The sequence below is a fragment of the Elaeis guineensis genome, chromosome 4 (genome assembly GCF_000442705.2).
Source record: "Elaeis guineensis isolate ETL-2024a chromosome 4, EG11, whole genome shotgun sequence".
NCBI lineage: Eukaryota > Viridiplantae > Streptophyta > Magnoliopsida > Arecales > Arecaceae > Elaeis > Elaeis guineensis.
Genome location: NC_025996.2, coordinates 40011538 through 40029292, shown reverse-complemented (window position 1 = coordinate 40029292; position 17755 = coordinate 40011538). Strand labels below are relative to the sequence as shown.

The following is a 17755-nucleotide window of genomic DNA, read 5'->3' as shown; positions in this document are numbered from 1 at the left end:
TGATCATAGAATGCAATCCGAAATCTTTTCCAAGTAAGTATTTCGCCGTCTTGTTCATACTTGCACTGTAGTCGCTGACACCAGTCGTATGCTTCTCCTTGTAGTAAATAAGCTGCATATCGAATCTTTTCTTCATCAAGACACTCTTGGACAGCGAAGGCCTTCTCCATCTCCATTATCCAGTTATCAGCCTCCAAAGGTTCAGTAGTCCCCTTGAAAGCTGGAGGAGCAAGCTTTTTAAATTCTGAAATATTGTTCCGTTGTACTGGTTGCTCTCTATGTTGTGGTGGTGGATGCTGATGTTGTTGTGTATCTCGTTGTATCTGCTGTTGTTCAAACATTTGCTGTTGTATTTGTTGTTGCGCTTGTACCATCTTGATTAGGGTCTGCATTAACTGAGCCATATCTGATTCCTGGCGTACTCTCGAAGTACTCCCATTAGAATCTACGACTCCCTCCTCCTGAGGGGTGCCACTGGTCAGATGGAGAGTGCTACCATCCCGTGGTTGTGATGTCTCTCTTGCAATTTTTTGAGTAGTTCTTGTCATTCTACGGGGAGGCATGATAACCTTGTAGTAGTAAAACTTTATTAGATTCATTTATCTATTTGTTAGGATGGGTTTATTATGATGCTCATACTTTAACGTCCCAATATTTCTAATGTTTACCCACCTACACTCATACTATGTCTAATTCTATGTGTCATAATTTATCCACTTATGCTCTGATACCATATTAATTGTCACGCCCCTGGCCCGAGATCGCGAGCAGGAGGTCGCGGCAACCGCCGCATACTTATAAAGAACTCTCTCCATAAGCATGCAAGGCATCTCATCACGATATCAATGCATCACAGTGGAATAAATTTAAATAATTATTATTCAACTTTAATTCAAGTAATTAAATCAAATATCTTACATCCAATAAAATTTTACTAAAAATAAAACAATAGATCTAAGTTCAATGAAGTTGACAATGCTAAATCTCGCCTCTAAAAGCTCTGTCGCAATATTTCTTCCCATGCTTGAAATTAATTATCTGAATCTGAAAAATAGAAAAAAAGTAATGAGCTAGACAGCCTAGTAAGTAACAAATATCTCAACTAGATATTTCAGATATTATATAATTTTCAAGAACAATGTTGCAAATAAACATAAAAATATATTTCATGCTTATTTAATACAAATCCAATATTTTTAAATATTCACATATAATATAATCATAAATTTATTCGATTCAAAACACTCGTAACTAACAGTCTCGACTATGACCAATGTTTAACCCCCATTGGCGGGGTCCACAGAATACCAGCGCACAACCCCCACTGGCAGGGTCCCTGAGTACCAATGTATAATCCCCATTGGCGGGCCCACTGAAACATAGTTAGGTTGAGAGCATAAATCGATCTGTATCAAAACACTTTGTATCATAATATATCATAATTTTTCACTGAACGTGTGCATAATCGACGTACCATAATATTTCAAAAGCACTTTTCTTTCAAAATATAATTTCATAATCATGCATAATTTCAGAGAATAATTATTTATTTTCAGAATAAATATGAAATATCTCGAGAAGATGATTCATTACTTACCTTTCACGGAGCACTGAATGAATAGATCGACTAACTTATAGGAGATTCTTCAGTGCCTATTATCCAAAATTATATTTTTACATTAATTTTAATTCAAAATTAAATCTAAACAAATCCAAAATCAAAATCTCACTTAAAATCAGACTCTTCCCTAAACTCGATCAAAATCATTAAAATGAAGCCTTTCACTATGCTATTCTAGAGGAATAACTTTGGAGAGAAAAATCCATCAAGAAGAGAAACAATCTAGAGAGAGAAAATTTTAGAGAGAGAAAGTAGAGAGAGAAAGTTCAATTTAGAGAGAGAAAGTAAGGTTCAGACTGAAAGAAGAGAGAGAAGAGAGAGAAACTCTCTCTCATTTTTTTATTATTTATTATTTATTATTTATATATATATATTTTTATTTTTTTTTTTTCTTTTCTTTTCTTTTCTTTTCTTTTCTCTTTTTCTTCTTTTTCTTTTCTTTTCTTTTCTTTCTCTTTTCTTCTTTTTCTTCTTTTTCTTTTCTTTTCTTTTCTCTTTTTCTTCTTTTTCTTCTTTTTCTCTCGGGCTCCTTCCAGGCCGAAATAGGGGACTGGCGGGTATCCTGTCTTGATCGGCGTTCAGGCCACGGCCGGCACGGCGGACCCGGCGGCAGGGGGTCCACTCTCCCAGGTTCGGAGGGGCAAGGCCGGCGGTCAATTGTGATCGCCGGCGTCGGAAAATCCAAGGGAGGAAGAGGCCAAAACAGGGGTCTCTTTTCCGACCAAGAATCAGCGACACCCGTCGCCGTCAGTCGCACACAGAGGCACGAGAAGAAGGGGAAAGAAGGGAGGAAGAGAAGGAGAACTTACTTCGGCCTCCGGTGACCCCGTCGGTGAGCAATCACGGTGAGAACGAAGCAAGGATCCGGGCTCTAATTCGGAAAAATCGGGAGGAAGAGAGGGAAAGAAGACCGATGATCGGCTTCTAAGGAAGGGGAGGATCTTTTTATAGAGAGCCTAGGACTCCGAGAGGTCCTAGGACTCCCGATTCACCAAGGTCTCATCGGAGAAGAAGACTCCTATCGGAGTCTTCTTCCCGATTTTTTCTCCTGTTTTCATTTTTTTTTTTTTAAGCTTGGGTCTTGCTAGATGGGTTTGAGCTTTGGGCTATAACATGCCCTTCTAGAAAAATTGTGCACCATCTAATGATCGCTGCATGGATCAATTTTGACGGCTTTCATTTACAGGTAAGCTGGTGGGATCAATTCCGAGGAGGGCGTCTTCACAAACTTAAATTTAAGGTAAGTGCCAGTCTTCTCAAGCTCCCTCTTATCTGTTGGATCTCTGAGGTTGTGGCTGCCATTATTTCAAGTTTCGGTGTCCCACACAGAGCAAGTAGAAAGTGTCTGCGATGGGAGGACCTCACTAGTTTTGACCTTCAGTTCTTCTGTGAGAATATTGATGACATTCCTGAATCAGTTGATGTTACCGTAAGACCTTTTATTTATAATGTAAAGGTTAAATTAAACTTTATTTCTAAGCGTATTCCTTTTAGGGCCTCATCAGACTCTAGTGATTCTGGAAATGAGGATGAAGATGATGTTGAGTTCTGGCATGGTCACAACAGTACAGATGATGAAACTGGGAGTGCAAAGCGACAAGCTAATACTTATAATTACTTATAAAAAATTTATAAATAATTTTTTTTTCATAATTATTAGTGATGGAATATAATTTTTCTTGCTAATAATGTAATTAGCGACGAAAATAATCGTCGTAAATAAAATTTTTTTATCGAAAAATTTTTGGCGGGGACTATTAGCGACGAAATTTTATATTTTTATTGTAAATAATATTTTTCGGGGGGGGAATTTTTTCCAACGGAGAATTTTTTTTTGGCGGGGACTATTAGCGACAAAATTCTATATTTTCATCGTAAATAATATTTTTTTGAGAGAAAATTTTTTCCAGCAGGGGATTTTTTTTTGGCAGGGACTATTAGAGACAATTCTATATTTTCATCGTAAATAAAATTTTTGGAGAAAAATTTTTTCCAGTAGGGGATTTTTTTTTTTGGCGGAGACAATTAGCGATGAAATTTATATTTTTATCGTAAATAATATTTTTCAGGGAAAAATTTTTTTCAGTGGGGGATTTTTTTTTATAGGAATTATTAGTGATGAATTTTTTTTTCATCGCTAATAAGCTTATTAGCGACGAAAATTTTTGTCGCTAATACCCCGCATCCCGTCATATCCCATCTGAAACTCATTTTTTTCCTCGTTGCCCCCCCGCCCTCACTCGGCATTCTCTCGCGCTCCCTCCAGGCGTCCCCCATCTCTCCCCTTGTTCGGCCGCTGTCGCCATTCGCTCTGCCATCGCCGTTCGCTCCACCGTCGCCGTCGCCATTCGCTCTGCCGTTGTCGTTCGCAAAGCCGTCGCCAACACCACCGTCGAGGTGAGTTTTATTATTTTTTTGGGGGGGTTCGGGCCGGGGGATGGGGACGGGGATGGCACGTCAGGGTCAGGGACAGCAGGCTGGACTCGTGGGGCCTGCAGGCCGGAGCCGCGGGGCCTGCGGGCTGGGTCTGGTGGCTCGGGGCTGGGGACTGGTCCAGCTGGTCGGGGTTGGGGACAGGGATGGGGACGGGGACGGGGATGGCGGGCCGGGGGACGACAGTCCAAGGCTGCGGGGCCTGCGGGCGGGGGTGCGGGGCCTGCTGGCTAGGCCGCAGGGCTTGCGAGCCAGGGCCAGGGATGGGGAGGGCGGGGCTGGGGCCAGGGACAGGGACGACGGTCAGGCGTCGTGGGTCGGAGATAGGGGCCAAGGCTGGGCCGGGACTTGGTCCGGGTCCGGGGCCAAGGTCAGGTTTGAGTCCGAGTCCGGGTCCGGATCTGGGGCCCGGGAAGGGTCGGGTCCGGGCAGCGCCGGGCTGGGTCCATGACGGGGCCGGGCCAGGCCTGGTCATTTTCGGATCGGGCTGGGTCGGCCGAGTTGTGACTGGGCCGGGGATGGAGAGGGCGAGCCGGGGGGCCGGGTAGATGGTCCGATGTCGGTGGGCCGGAGACATGGGTCTGCAGGGCCTGCTTTCTTCCCCATCCGATTCTCAAACTAAAAATCTCCAAAACTAAAATTTTTTTAAACCGTTCAGTTCTTTTATTTTGACTGTTGTAACATCTATAACAATCGAGGAGGAAAGACTGGATGGATTTCTGATAACTTAAACGAAAGGCATCTCGATTACTTTTTCTGACTTTTTGCTGGGCTCAATTTTCTAAACTTTCTGGTTTATGTTTACTGTAACATGAGGTACAAAAGCAAGAGAGCTTCTTGAATTTCAATTTTATTTTATTGACTTTAAAAAATTTCATACATGCTCAAATGTGCACGATGTTGTGTATCCATAGTATATGCAGTCTCATTTTTAATCATGTACAAGTATTCTCTTGTATGATATTTTAAATTAAATAATTATATTATTATATAAAATTTATATTTTTTTTACTTTTCTTCTTTTGCGTAGATTTCTGGAATCTTGATGTTTTCAAAAATTGCTTATTTCCCTCTGCTATCTAATACAATTAACTATTAGTAACCATTGGAGGATTGGAGGAAAAAAAAGAAAAGAGGTATTTTTTAGTTGTCATCTAGCATTAGTATTTACTGATGGTAGGTTTCAAATAAATTAAATCCGTGATCCGATCCAATCCGAACCGGATCCGTATTTTATGGATTAGGATCGGATTATATATGGATCCGACTCGATCCAAATGATTTAATGGGTCAATAAATTCGATCATCGATCTAATCTGATCCGATCTGATCTAATTTAATTTTTTATCAAAATAGTACGAGTTGAATATCAAAATTCAATCAAAAAATCGGATCCATTTGAGATCACCCGGGATCTGATTCCATTTGTAGGCCTATTACGCAACGCCAAAGGGGAGCGGTGGTGAGGCAATACAAGGAGGGGAGATGAATGCGGGCAACGCCGTTGTCCTCGAGGCATGATGTTCAAGGATCTCAAGGCTTGATGTTCGAGGATCTCGAGGTTGTTATCCGTTCCCATTTATCTCTTTGGGTATTACTTAATAGTGTTCTCTATCTACCGATCATGGATCTACCGCCAACCTTGTAATTTTTTTTTTTAAATATAGGGCAAAAGCTTTATTGAGTAATAATATAGATGATTACAAAGTACAGGTAGTAAGCAAAATAAGATATTTACGCATTTATGGGAACCAACTTTTATGATTGATATGTTGAGCTTTAATGGTTGATGGACCAGCCACTAAGCCTTTTTTTTTCTCTACTCCCAGCAACTTTCCCACTAAGCCATTTTTATCCTGCTAAACCATGGTTAACTATGGTTATATGTTTACTGGGAATCAGATTTTATGGTTGATGTGTTGAGCTTTCATTGATTTTCTTTATATCCTATTTGGTAGAATCATTCTATCTAATAATTTCTCTAGATATGGATAGTGCTGAAGTTCTATCTGCTCACCGTGTGGTAATCTTAGAGGGTAGTTGATAGATTTATTAGCTTGTCCACCATCTTTTGTGATTACTGCCAAGAAAATTCTTCATACAGCTTACTTTTTATAATTTGACAAGATCAACTTGTCCGAAATCTTTTGTGGTGCTCGACTGTGGAGGAGAAAGATTTTTGGTTTATGCATGAATTCCGTGCCTCCAACGCGGCATGGTCAAGTCAACATACTAAATTCTCAGGCTTTGTGATAAATTCAACGTTGAATGTATTAAATGACTTTTTAAATCTCGTTGTTATAGCTGTAGAAGAACAATCAACACTTCAGCATGAAATTGGAAGACAATTTTGGACCCGTAGAGCAAACTAAATTAGAAAAGATCAACCCGAGCATCAGGACCTGACGACTTCTTTCCCACGGAATACACATGGAACATTCCTGTACACAAAATTTCGGTCGGCAGCTTACAATAATGTTTTTGATTTCTTGGTTCGATTCTGAATTCAAAACTGACCCACCTACTTTTCATGACTTCTTCGGGAATCATATGGCTGTTTCGCCGGCCACAAATACTTATGTTGCATTGACTTTAGAACGGGACCCTTTTTTTAATTCTAGATGTTGAGCCCGCCTTCTAATCTTAGCAGCTTAGCTTCATTTATAGACATTGTTGAACTATTCTACCATTCCTGTCTCCCTCTGAACTCAGTTCTCTCAACAAGCTATCCTCCCTTAATTTGCTCTCCTTCGCATAGGGAGATCTCATGGCTTCAAACAATACTTCCATTCCTCTTGTTTATGCCATCTGGATTCCGTTCCTCCTTTTCTTTGGATCCATGCAACTATGCCTCTGTTTCGGTGGAAATAGCTCCACGTCAGGAAGCTGCACAGAGAAGGAAAGGAAGGTTCTTCTAAGCGTACAAAAGGGCATCTATGATGCCCACAAATGGCTCTCTTGGAATGGAAAAGACTGCTGCAGATGGAAAGGAGTTGGATGCGACGCCATGACCGGACACGTCGTAGAGCTTGACCTCCACTACCCTTATCCATATGATGTTGAAGATCCTTATGACGAACGTCGTCCTAATAAAAGTGAGGTAAGTCCTTCACTACTCGACTTGAGACATTTGAAACATCTGGATTTGAGCATGAACTATTTTGGTGATGACCCGATCCCTAACTTCATTGGATCTTTTGCCAACTTGGAGTATCTAAACCTCTCTAATGCTGGGTTTGGTGGAACAATCCCTCACCAACTCGGGAACCTTTCAGACTTACTCTATCTTGATCTCTCTTCAAACAGTCGGTACGGCTCTTTGGATGTTGATGACCTTGGCTGGTTAGCACAGATCCGTTCCTTGCAGCATCTTGACATGACTAATGTCGACCTCTCAAAAGCATCAAATTGGATTCATGTGATCAATATTCTGCCTTCTCTTTCCATCCTGCATCTATCTCGTGCCACTCTTTCTAGGCTTCCCTCTACACTGCCCCATGTTAATTTCACTTCTCTTACTACACTTGATCTCTCTGGGAACAACTTTGCATCAAGCATACCCGGTTGGCTGTTCAATCTTAGCAGCCTCGAACATCTCGATCTTGGGCTCAATCAGTTCCATGGCAATATACCACTCGCCATCCGGAGTCTCAAGAAGCTTCTGGTCTTAGATCTCTCGAACAACAGCTTCAGTGGAGACATCCCAGAAACGGTGTGGAGTCTTAAGAGATTGCGGTCGATAGATTTGTCTGGGAACAAAATCAGTGGGCCGGGGTATACCAGAAACTGTGGGGAATCTCAAAAGCTTGGAATCCTAGGACCTCAACGGAAACAATATCAGGGGTGAAATACCAAAGACCATGGGGAGGCTTACAAAGTTGCAAATTTTACGGTTGGATGATAATCAAATTAGTGGAAAGATACCAGGAACCATATGGAATCTCAGTGAGTTGCACATGTTATATCTATCAAACAATGTCATCAATGGGCAGATACCAGAGACAGTCGGAAATCTTCATCACTTGGAAGAGTTACATTTGGATCGCAACTCTTTAGCTGGAGTGATACCTAGAACAGTGGGTAATCTCTGCAACTTGAGGTACTTTGGTGCTTCTGAGAATAATATAAGTGGAGAGATTACAGGATTCATAGAAGGTTTTTCGAGATGCAGCCCTAGGAGAATGCAATATATTAGTTTGCATGACAACAATCTTAGTGGTGCTTTGCCCAGTCAGATAGGAGAACTCCAAAGTTTGGAATATCTCGATCTCGGTTTTAATTCATTAAACGGTTCAATTCCTGCATCACTGGGGAAGTTATCTGCCCTATCTCAGCTGGATCTCCCATCAAATTCCTTGTCGGGTGCACTGACCGAAGCCCACTTTGCCCAGCTCAAAAGCTTGTTAATTTTGGACTTGTCTGATAACTCATTAACCGTAAATGTGAGCCAAGATTGGCTTCCTCCATTTCAAGCAGAAGTGATCAACATGAGGTCTTGTCAGATGGGGCCCAAATTCCCTCCATGGCTTCGGAACCAGACTCATTTGTTTGCACTAGACCTATCGAGTGCAGGAATATCAGAAGATCTCCCTGATTGGTTTTGGGACAAGAATGAGCCTTTCTTTTATCTTAATGTTTCTCATAATTATATGAAAGGAAACCTACCTATTTCCTTTATGAAAATAGATGAAAACGTACCTACTTCCTTTATGAAAAAAGATGAAAGCCACGTGCCTGACTTTATTTTTGATTCCGACGGTGAAATCAATGAGGAACTAGCGTTCATGGATCTATCCAGCAATTTATTCTCCGGACCTATTCCCCCAACCTTGGTTGATGGTAATCACTATCTCAACGCTCTGCTTCTTGCACATAACAGGATCAGTGGCAGCATTCCATCATCATTTTGTGAGGCAAGTGATCTAATGGTTCTCAATCTTGCCGATAATGATTTATCCGGAGTTCTCCCTGACTGTTGGAACCACACAACAATTTTGGGCGTCATTGATTTCTCAGATAACAATTTGTCAGGAGGCATCCCTAGCTCAATGGGATCTCTCGGTGAACTCAGCTCACTGCATTTGGGAAACAACAATCTCTCGGGCAAAATTCCTTTGTCCTTACAACAGTGCAAACAATTGATTACTCTTGACCTTGGCAATAATAAGTTGTCCGGTAGCATACCTGAATGGATTGGAGAGAGTCTCTCATCATTGAGGGTTCTCCGTCTGCGATCAAATATGTTGGACGGCAACATTCCTACGCAACTATCACTCCTTGCTTCCCTTCAAGTGTTGGATCTTGCTGGCAACAAGCTAGCTGGAACTTTGCCGCCATCTTTAGGTAATTTGAAAGCGATGATTGTGACACCAAATGGGAGCCAACCAATTCTTTCTGAATATGTGGCCTCGTATTACACTGAGAATCTCGTGATAACAATAAAGAATTTAGACCTTATATTCACTACTGTGCTCTCACTTGTGACAAGCTTAGATCTCTCAGACTACAATATTTCTGGAGAGATTCCCAAAGAGTTTACAAACCTTCATGGGCTTCGTTCCTTGAATTTATCAGGGAATCATTTGACAGGAAGGATTCCAAAAAATATTGGTGCCATGGAGCAGTTGGAGTCGCTTGATCTGTCAATGAACAATCTATCAAGCACAATTCCCACAAGCATCTCAAATTTGAATTTTCTAAGCCACTTGAACTTGTCCCACAACAATTTGTCAGGAAGAATTCCATCCGGCCCCCAACTTCAAACTTTTAATGATCCATCCATCTACATTGGCAATCAGTATATTTGTGGACAGCCACTGCTAGAAAAATGCCCTGATGATGAACCGACAGCTCATGGAACAGAAGAAAAACAGGATGAAAATGATTCGGAAATGATATGGTTTTATGTTAGCTTAAGTCCGGGATTTGTGATTGGCTTCTGGGGTTTTCTTGGCGCGGTGATGCTCAAAAAGAGCACACGGTATGCTTATATCCGATTCATTGACAGGATATGTGATTGGATTTATATGGTAGTAACAATACATTCTGCTAAGCCAAAGTCCAAGAGAAACCGACAACGCAGGTAAGTGGTTGCAGAGTTGTAATGCTTTCTCCCTGTGTGTGGTTGAGATTGACTTCATGCTTCTGTGATGCACCGTGCATGAAAGATTAGTACAAATATGGATTACTAGAACAAATAGAAATGCTTGAAAACCATTTAAACGGTTTAGTTATTAAGGACTTAAAAAGATTGACGTGCTGTAATTGAGTGACTTGCTTAAACAAAGTTCTCATGGAATCCTCTCTATATTTGCTGTGTTGAAACTATTCTTTCGATGCTTTTATTGATGCAAGTGATAGGTAGCATCCTCACAGTTTTGCTTAGAATAAAAATATTTGGATGCCTTATTCTAATCAGCATTTTCAAATAATTTATGTGCAGTACATGCTTCATAATATGGCTGTTATGATATGGCAATTGGAAAATATAAACATAAATATTTTTTTTGCATATATAAGGAAAACGAATGCTCTATATAAATAAATAGTCTAATACGCACTTTAGTGCATATTCCTTCTATTTTATTATTATTAGTTTTTAAATCCTGTGGTGAAAGGGACAAAGGCCCCAATTATATTTCTCCTAACCTCACTCCGAGGGCATCAACCATTACGAATTGATTAATCCCTCTTGGCAGATCTTGACTCCAAAAAGTATGCTTGAGATTACTGGGATTTGGAGACAATAAATAACCTGATTCCTTTCTATTTGAGTAGGTATTTAGACTTATTGGTCTTTGGAAATGCTTGATTAAAATGATGTAGATGGAGAATGAATATTGGACAAGGAAGAAGCGCAAAGCAACATTTTCCGATAATTTAGGGGTCGCTTCTCAACATTGAACTCCACAATGATTAGCTTTGTGAAAGGGATGTGTTGAGCCAATTACGAAAAATTATTGGTTAGAATAAATTTATCATATATACCTTACACCATCCAATAACAAACCAACACATCATCTAAAATATAAATTTTTTCCATTGAAAATAGTAAATTTTTTTTCCAAAAAAATTCACTTTTGAGGGTGGTGTATTAGTTTGTTATTGGATGATGCAAGATCCACAGAACAGGCTTGCTCTAACCAATAATTTTTGACCAACTACGGTGAGCATTGGACATGCCTTTTTGTATTATTGAGTTCATCTTGTTTGGTTTAAAATTTTAACCTTTTTGAACTCTTTTGGCTAGAAGTAGCTGCTTTATTATGGCTAGTATGGCCTTATTAAATACTGGTTTGGCTGTTTCTTCAAAAAGATGTTTTCTATTTTTTATGTATTTTTTGGGTTGGTTCTTAGCTTCTTGGTTGAGATTATTTTGTACTTTTTCTTTTCATTATCTCAATGAATTGGGCAGGATTTATGCAAGTTATATGTATCTTTTGCTTATAGTTATGTGCAAGCATGCGAAGGGTCAGGGACTAAAAGTAAAATCAAGAATAAATTTTTGAGTCAATGAGGACTAAAGGTAAAGTGGCAGTCACTCCTTGGGCCAGTTAAGACTCGTTCAGGCTAATGGCATGGGTCAAACATCCTCTTATCTCATAGTTAGGAGAATTATATCTGAAAAGATACAATTTGAGTGCAAATGCTTAGGATGTTCGTTGGTTGCTATTGCTTGAAGAAAGTAACGGCCGGGAACCCTTCTAAAAATGTGCTTAGAATTTGTTTCGGCATACTGGGACTCGAATTACTAGCAATATTGCTTCTTCGGCACCAATATCTGCAATTTGTACTTTCATACATGAATCAGTTAAGGGAGCTCTGCTGCCTCTTGTGCCAAAGGTGATTTTTAGTCCTTGCATCAGTGAGATGACATTATTTGCTGCAGGTGCTTTGTTCTATTTGCCTTTGTTGGTCTTGCTACCATTCCTTGGTACGCTGCATTGCAGGTGGCTGTTCAAGTGTAGCGACCTCGTTTGCATATTAGCTAGTTGGTTGAACAAGTAGTGCACAGAAAAGATGCACATCTAAAAGATCATAGATGTGGTTTGCAAAATATATATATATATTTTTTAACATTAAGATTTATAGCACATATTAGTTATTTGTACATGTCAAAAGTAAAACAATCTACCATACTTGAATAAGTGTAAGAGTTTGGAGCTGGATCAAAGGTAGCGGCAAGTTATGCCATGCCCCAATCTCGAAATTAGAAACCGAAGATGCAAATAGCCGCTGCATACCTACAAAGGGTATGCAAAGAACTATCCTTCTAGGCATGCAGGGCTTACAACTTATCGTTAACATAACAAACTAACAAGTAATATTTATAAATTAAAATCTTTAGCTCAAATTCTAAAATAAAATATTCATAGTTGCCATTCATAGATAACCTTAGTTATATAATTTATATATTTATACAAAAAATAGTATAGAGAAGATTCTATAAAATTAGAAAGGTTGGTCTGAAATAACTAACTAAATCCTCGATCTAGTCTCACATTCCAATCTCTATCCATCCTCATCACGCCTCTAGCTCTGTAAAAATATAGGAATTACAATAATGAGCTAACAGCCCAATAAGTAACCAAAACATAATCAAAGAAATTAAGTTGCTAAAGCTAAATATGCGCTTGATTTAAAAACTAAGGTAACAATAAGATATCTATAAATAGAGTCAACTAATAGCTCTATAATATTAGATATTAAATATAACTATACAAATCAAAGAAGTCTCATATATAAACTAAAGCATTTCACAATCCACATAAAACTAGATGATTACTTCCAGAGATTTCTGATGACATGATATGATCATATTTTTCAAAAATATTATAATAACTCATCAGCCATACGACTATGGCCACATATAATTTTTATGATAGAGCATGGTATACCGCATTTAACCCCTGTGGAGTAGGTCCAGAGTACTGCATTTAATCCTGCAGAGTAGATTCAGAGTACCACATTTAATGTCTGTGGAGTAGGTCTGTAGTGTTAAGTTTCGAAACAATCCATATCAATTATCAACGTACAACCCCCATGTGGCAGGATCCAGAACGTAGGTAGATTGAGAGTTCAGTACATATACACAAACTCAATCAAAATAATCTTTACTTTAACATATATAAGTTGCAACATATATATAATTCTGAATCAGTATATAAAATTCATACAAATAACTAACCATCAAACTTTTAATAATTCATATGCAATAAAATTTTTCAAATCAATGTATTCACATTTGTAAACATGAAATTCAAAAATTCATATAAGTTTTTTCAGAGTTGTACCAATTAGAAATCATTCAAATAAACCTATAATTATCAGTTTGGAAAATGCTATGAATATTTGATACTTGAAATATTTATAATTCTATGATCATAGTTGGCTCAATAAAACCAATACAACAAACAAATGGTATGATTTCCAAAATATTTGACAGCAATTAAATCAATGAATATTATCAAATTATATGAAATTATTTTTTTATATGTTCGCTTTGATTAAGTAGAGATTACTTACCGAAGTCCCTTATCAAGTTATTAGTGGTTCATCGGTACTCCTCGGAACCTAATAATCCAAACGGATACATGTAATCTTGACATCGGTATCATATTATTCCCTTAAAATAATCTATAAAACTCCTTAGAATTTTTAAAATCTAAATTTCTCGTTGACTGCTCTTCCATGCTCAACGGTCTCAATCTGGAATTTATTTATCCTATCAAATAACATCCAAAAATTTCAAACTTTGCAATCTGGTTGGTATTTAGTTGACAAGCCTCGATTAAATTTTCAAATTGAATTACTTAACCAATAAGGAATTAAAAATCCTAGATTATCCCAAAATCAGCGATAATTCTTCCCCTATTACCCTAAACCATTTAACAATCAAATTCCAGATTTAAATCAGATTAAATCAAGAGAGCTTTAGGGTTTACTTACATGGATGAGAGGAAGAACCAGGGCAGCAACCACACCAAAGAAGTGACAAGCAGAAAAGAGGAGGAAGAAGAAGAAGAAGAAGAAGAAAGGGAACGAGAGAGAGAGAAAAATAGCGTGTGCGGGGAAGAGAGAGAGAGTACGTGCGTGAGAGAAAGAGAAATGGGAGAGGATGCATGCGGGAGAGAAAGAGAGGGAGAGAGAACGCACAGGTGAGGGAGGGAGGGTGCGACAGGAGGCGGTGGAACAGGGGATTTTACCCCTGCTCGGTTTGGGGTAAAGGTTGGCGCCACCTCATTGGCAGACCCTAAAATTGGGTTGGGTGAACCCAACCGGGTCTTACAAGTTAATTCGGAAATGCATGCATCTGCATATATGCTCACCCAAAGAAAAATCCTCCCACTAAGAGTTATATAGGGGTCAGTTCTAGAAGGCAAGGTTTCAGGCTGCAGTGTTGCATGCTTGATGTTGTCATGTTTTTTCCAAGCAGATAAATAGGATGCACACGGTGAGAGGGAAATGGCTACAAAAGCTTTGTGGCTGGGGATGAAACTGAATATTGCTTCAAGCATTAGATGTTTGGTAATTAGCTCCGTACATTCTATCCAACCATACTAAGTAAGGTTTTAGATATCGGTTCCACAAATCATGCTATTTTTCCATCAAAATGGTGCGTTATTGATATGCTACCTACGTACTGAAACCAATATATTTCCAAACATTGACCAACATAGGTACTCATATACTACGGCCAATACGGATTGGTATGGACTGGAATGTTTGGTATGTACGGATACCTCTTTTTTTTTTTTTTTTGGGTTAAAAGGAGGCTGAGAGAACCAGCCACCTATGTTTATTAAGGAGAGGCTATTTACAGAAAAAGAGATGGAGCTGGAACTGGGGAGGAGTTCGGATACAATTGTTTTGGCATCAATGGTTTTGAAACCATGACATCAAGTCTTAGTCATTTATGATTACAAACATAGGAGTGCTCCCTTCAATTTGCACATCAACAAGTTGTATTGGAAACAATTGAACGCTGTTGATTCACCAGCCCAAAGTCCTCAAGTTTAAGCACCAATACTAGAAGAAAGGGGTGTTCCATGTGAATAAAAGACAAACATATGATTATTAAGAATAGTTTTAATTAAAACAAAGGGGTGCCCGCAATTCATGCTCAATGTTTTGATGGGGAAAAGATAAGGCAGCAAAGCTGCATGACTTGTATAATTACCTTCTCCCCTTGAATGTAAAACGAATAAACGATACAGTCCATTTTCCACATTTCACATAGTTTCATGATTTATGACCCATCCAGCTTATGAGATGGGCAAGGGTGTACACCTGTGACCTGTCTCAGCAGTGAAATGAACAATTAAGAATCATTGCACTAGATTTTAGCATTTTGGTTGTCTTACTAGGCAATAAAGCTAAACCAAAACCAAGCATTCTGAGGGTATGAGACTGTCCTAAAAAGGCGGGAGTCTTTGATACAGTTTCCAGTGTTGAAAAAGGGAATATGAAGACTGAAATTAGACTTAGGTGAAAGGTAGCGAGAAGTCAAGTAATATTCTATTTTACATGCGCCTAGAATTTTCTTAATTATTTCTTAATTACAAACTTATGTGTCCATCGTCAAGTTCTCATTTTAAAAGAGTCTATAATCCTTAAGTAAAGTTTCTAAACTTTTCTTCTTCCTCTTCATCTGTCTTTCTTGAATATATGTTATTTTCACTAGGTTTTCACTTTGAGATACATTAGATACAAACCAGAAAACGAAAAGATGAAAACTTTACTATCTTTGGCTGTCAAAATATACTATCTGAAGAAGAAATGTCTCTCCTTACCTCCAAATCCTCCCTTTTTTTGCGAGTCCTCGCCGCCATTCTCCGTGTTTGACCATCCGATGAAAGAATCCGGCAATCCACTGGAGCTGTTCCATGAATCGCCTTTACCTCCATCTCTCGCCACCGCAATGGCAGCAAAGACCAGACGGATGCGGAAATTGGATGGGCAGAATCGGATCCGGCGGAAGATCGAAGAGGATTCCTACACCGTGAGATCGAAACGGAGCTAGAGAGAATTGGTGGACGAAGGAGTCCTCAAAGACACCATATTTTCCCTCCACCTAAAAGTTCGGTAGAGGAGAAAACGAGAATTTTCCTTCTAGGGTTTTTTCGTGGGCAACGACGATGGAGGAGGAGAAGACAATTCTTTTAGGGGGTAACAATGAGTGAGAGAGGGGATGCAGTTGTACCATAAAAATTGAGACTATGCTACGTGCGGTCGCTGATGATCTTACCGTCGCTAATTTCATTATAACAGTGAATTAAAAAAAATTTAACCACTAAATACTTTATTAACAACGAAAATCCTAACTACAAGCGAGATGGAGTCCGGCCGCGGCATAAGAGATGCTGGTGGAGTTGGGGCGGCCGCAGGTGAGGCACGACCGCAGGTGAGACGGGGCCAGGGCGGCGGGCTTGTGTCTGCGGCATAGAAGGCATCGGCAGGGTCGGAATGCCGGAAAGAAGAATGCATGGGGGGTGGGGAAAGCCGGGAAGGATGCATCGGGGAGGGAGGTCGCTGTCGATCAAGAGGAGGCATCGGCGAGGTGGGGAAAAGCCAGAAAAGAGGAGAATGAGAAGGGATTCGTGGGAAAGAGAAGAACGGGCACGAAACTTTTTTTTCCTCTGACGGGTTGGAGGTGTTTTTTGCTAAATTATTACCGACGATAATGCGACCGTCGGTAATACGATCAATAAAATTTTATTTTATATGTCAAAATATTAACGACGGTAGTTTCCATAGTTCATATCCAACCACTCGTTAATACTATTAATATTTTTTAAATATTAAATTTTAATATTAATTTTTTTTTTAATATTAGTGCCATGGGGCAGTTCGAGTCACTTGATCCATCCATGAACAGCCTATCAAGCACAATTCCTGCAAGCATCTCATATCTGGATCTCTTGGAGCATCTGAACTTGTCCTACAACAATCTGTCAGGAAGAATTCCATCTGGCAACCAACTTCCAATCTTAATAAATGGTCCATCCATCTACATTGGCAATCAGTATCTTTGTGGACAGCCACCGCCAAAAAAATGCCCCGGCGATGAACCAGCAGATGGTCCAGCAACTCATGGAAGAGAAGAAAAACAGGATGAAAATGAAAATGATTAGAAATGATATGGTTTTGTGTTAGCTTGAGTCCGGGATTTGTGGTTGGCTTTTGGGGTTTTTTTGGTGCACTGATGCTCAAAAAGAGCACAAGGTATGCTTATATCCAATTCATTGACAGGCTATGTGATTGGATTTATATGGCTATAACAATAAATTCTGCTAAGCCAACGTCAAAGAGAAACCAAGGACGCATGTAAGCAGTTGCAAAGTTGTAATGCTTCCTCCTTGTGTGTGGTTCAGGTAGACTTAATCCTTCTATGATGCATCATGAATGAAAGATTAGTGGAAATGTGGATTATTAGAATAAATAGAAATGCTTATTAAGGACTTCAAAAGATTGATCTGCTGCAATTGACTGCATTGATAAAGCAAAATATTTATAGAATCTTAAATCCTCTCTGAAACTTTCTTCTGATGCTTTTACCAATGTAATAGGTAGCATCCTCACCATTTTGCTTAGAAAAAAAATATTTGGAGCTTTATTCTAATCATCATTCATTTTCAAATAATTTATGGGCTGCACTTTCTTCATACTATGGATTTATGATATGGCAATTGGAAAATATAA

At 39.2% G+C, this 17755-nt stretch overlaps 1 pseudogene; it reads left to right on the top strand.

Moving 5' to 3' along the window:
- The first annotated feature begins 6760 nt into the window (after nt 1-6760).
- Nucleotides 6761-17427, top strand: LOC105034470 (receptor-like protein EIX2; annotated as a pseudogene).
- The last annotated feature ends 328 nt before the right edge of the window (nt 17428-17755 follow it).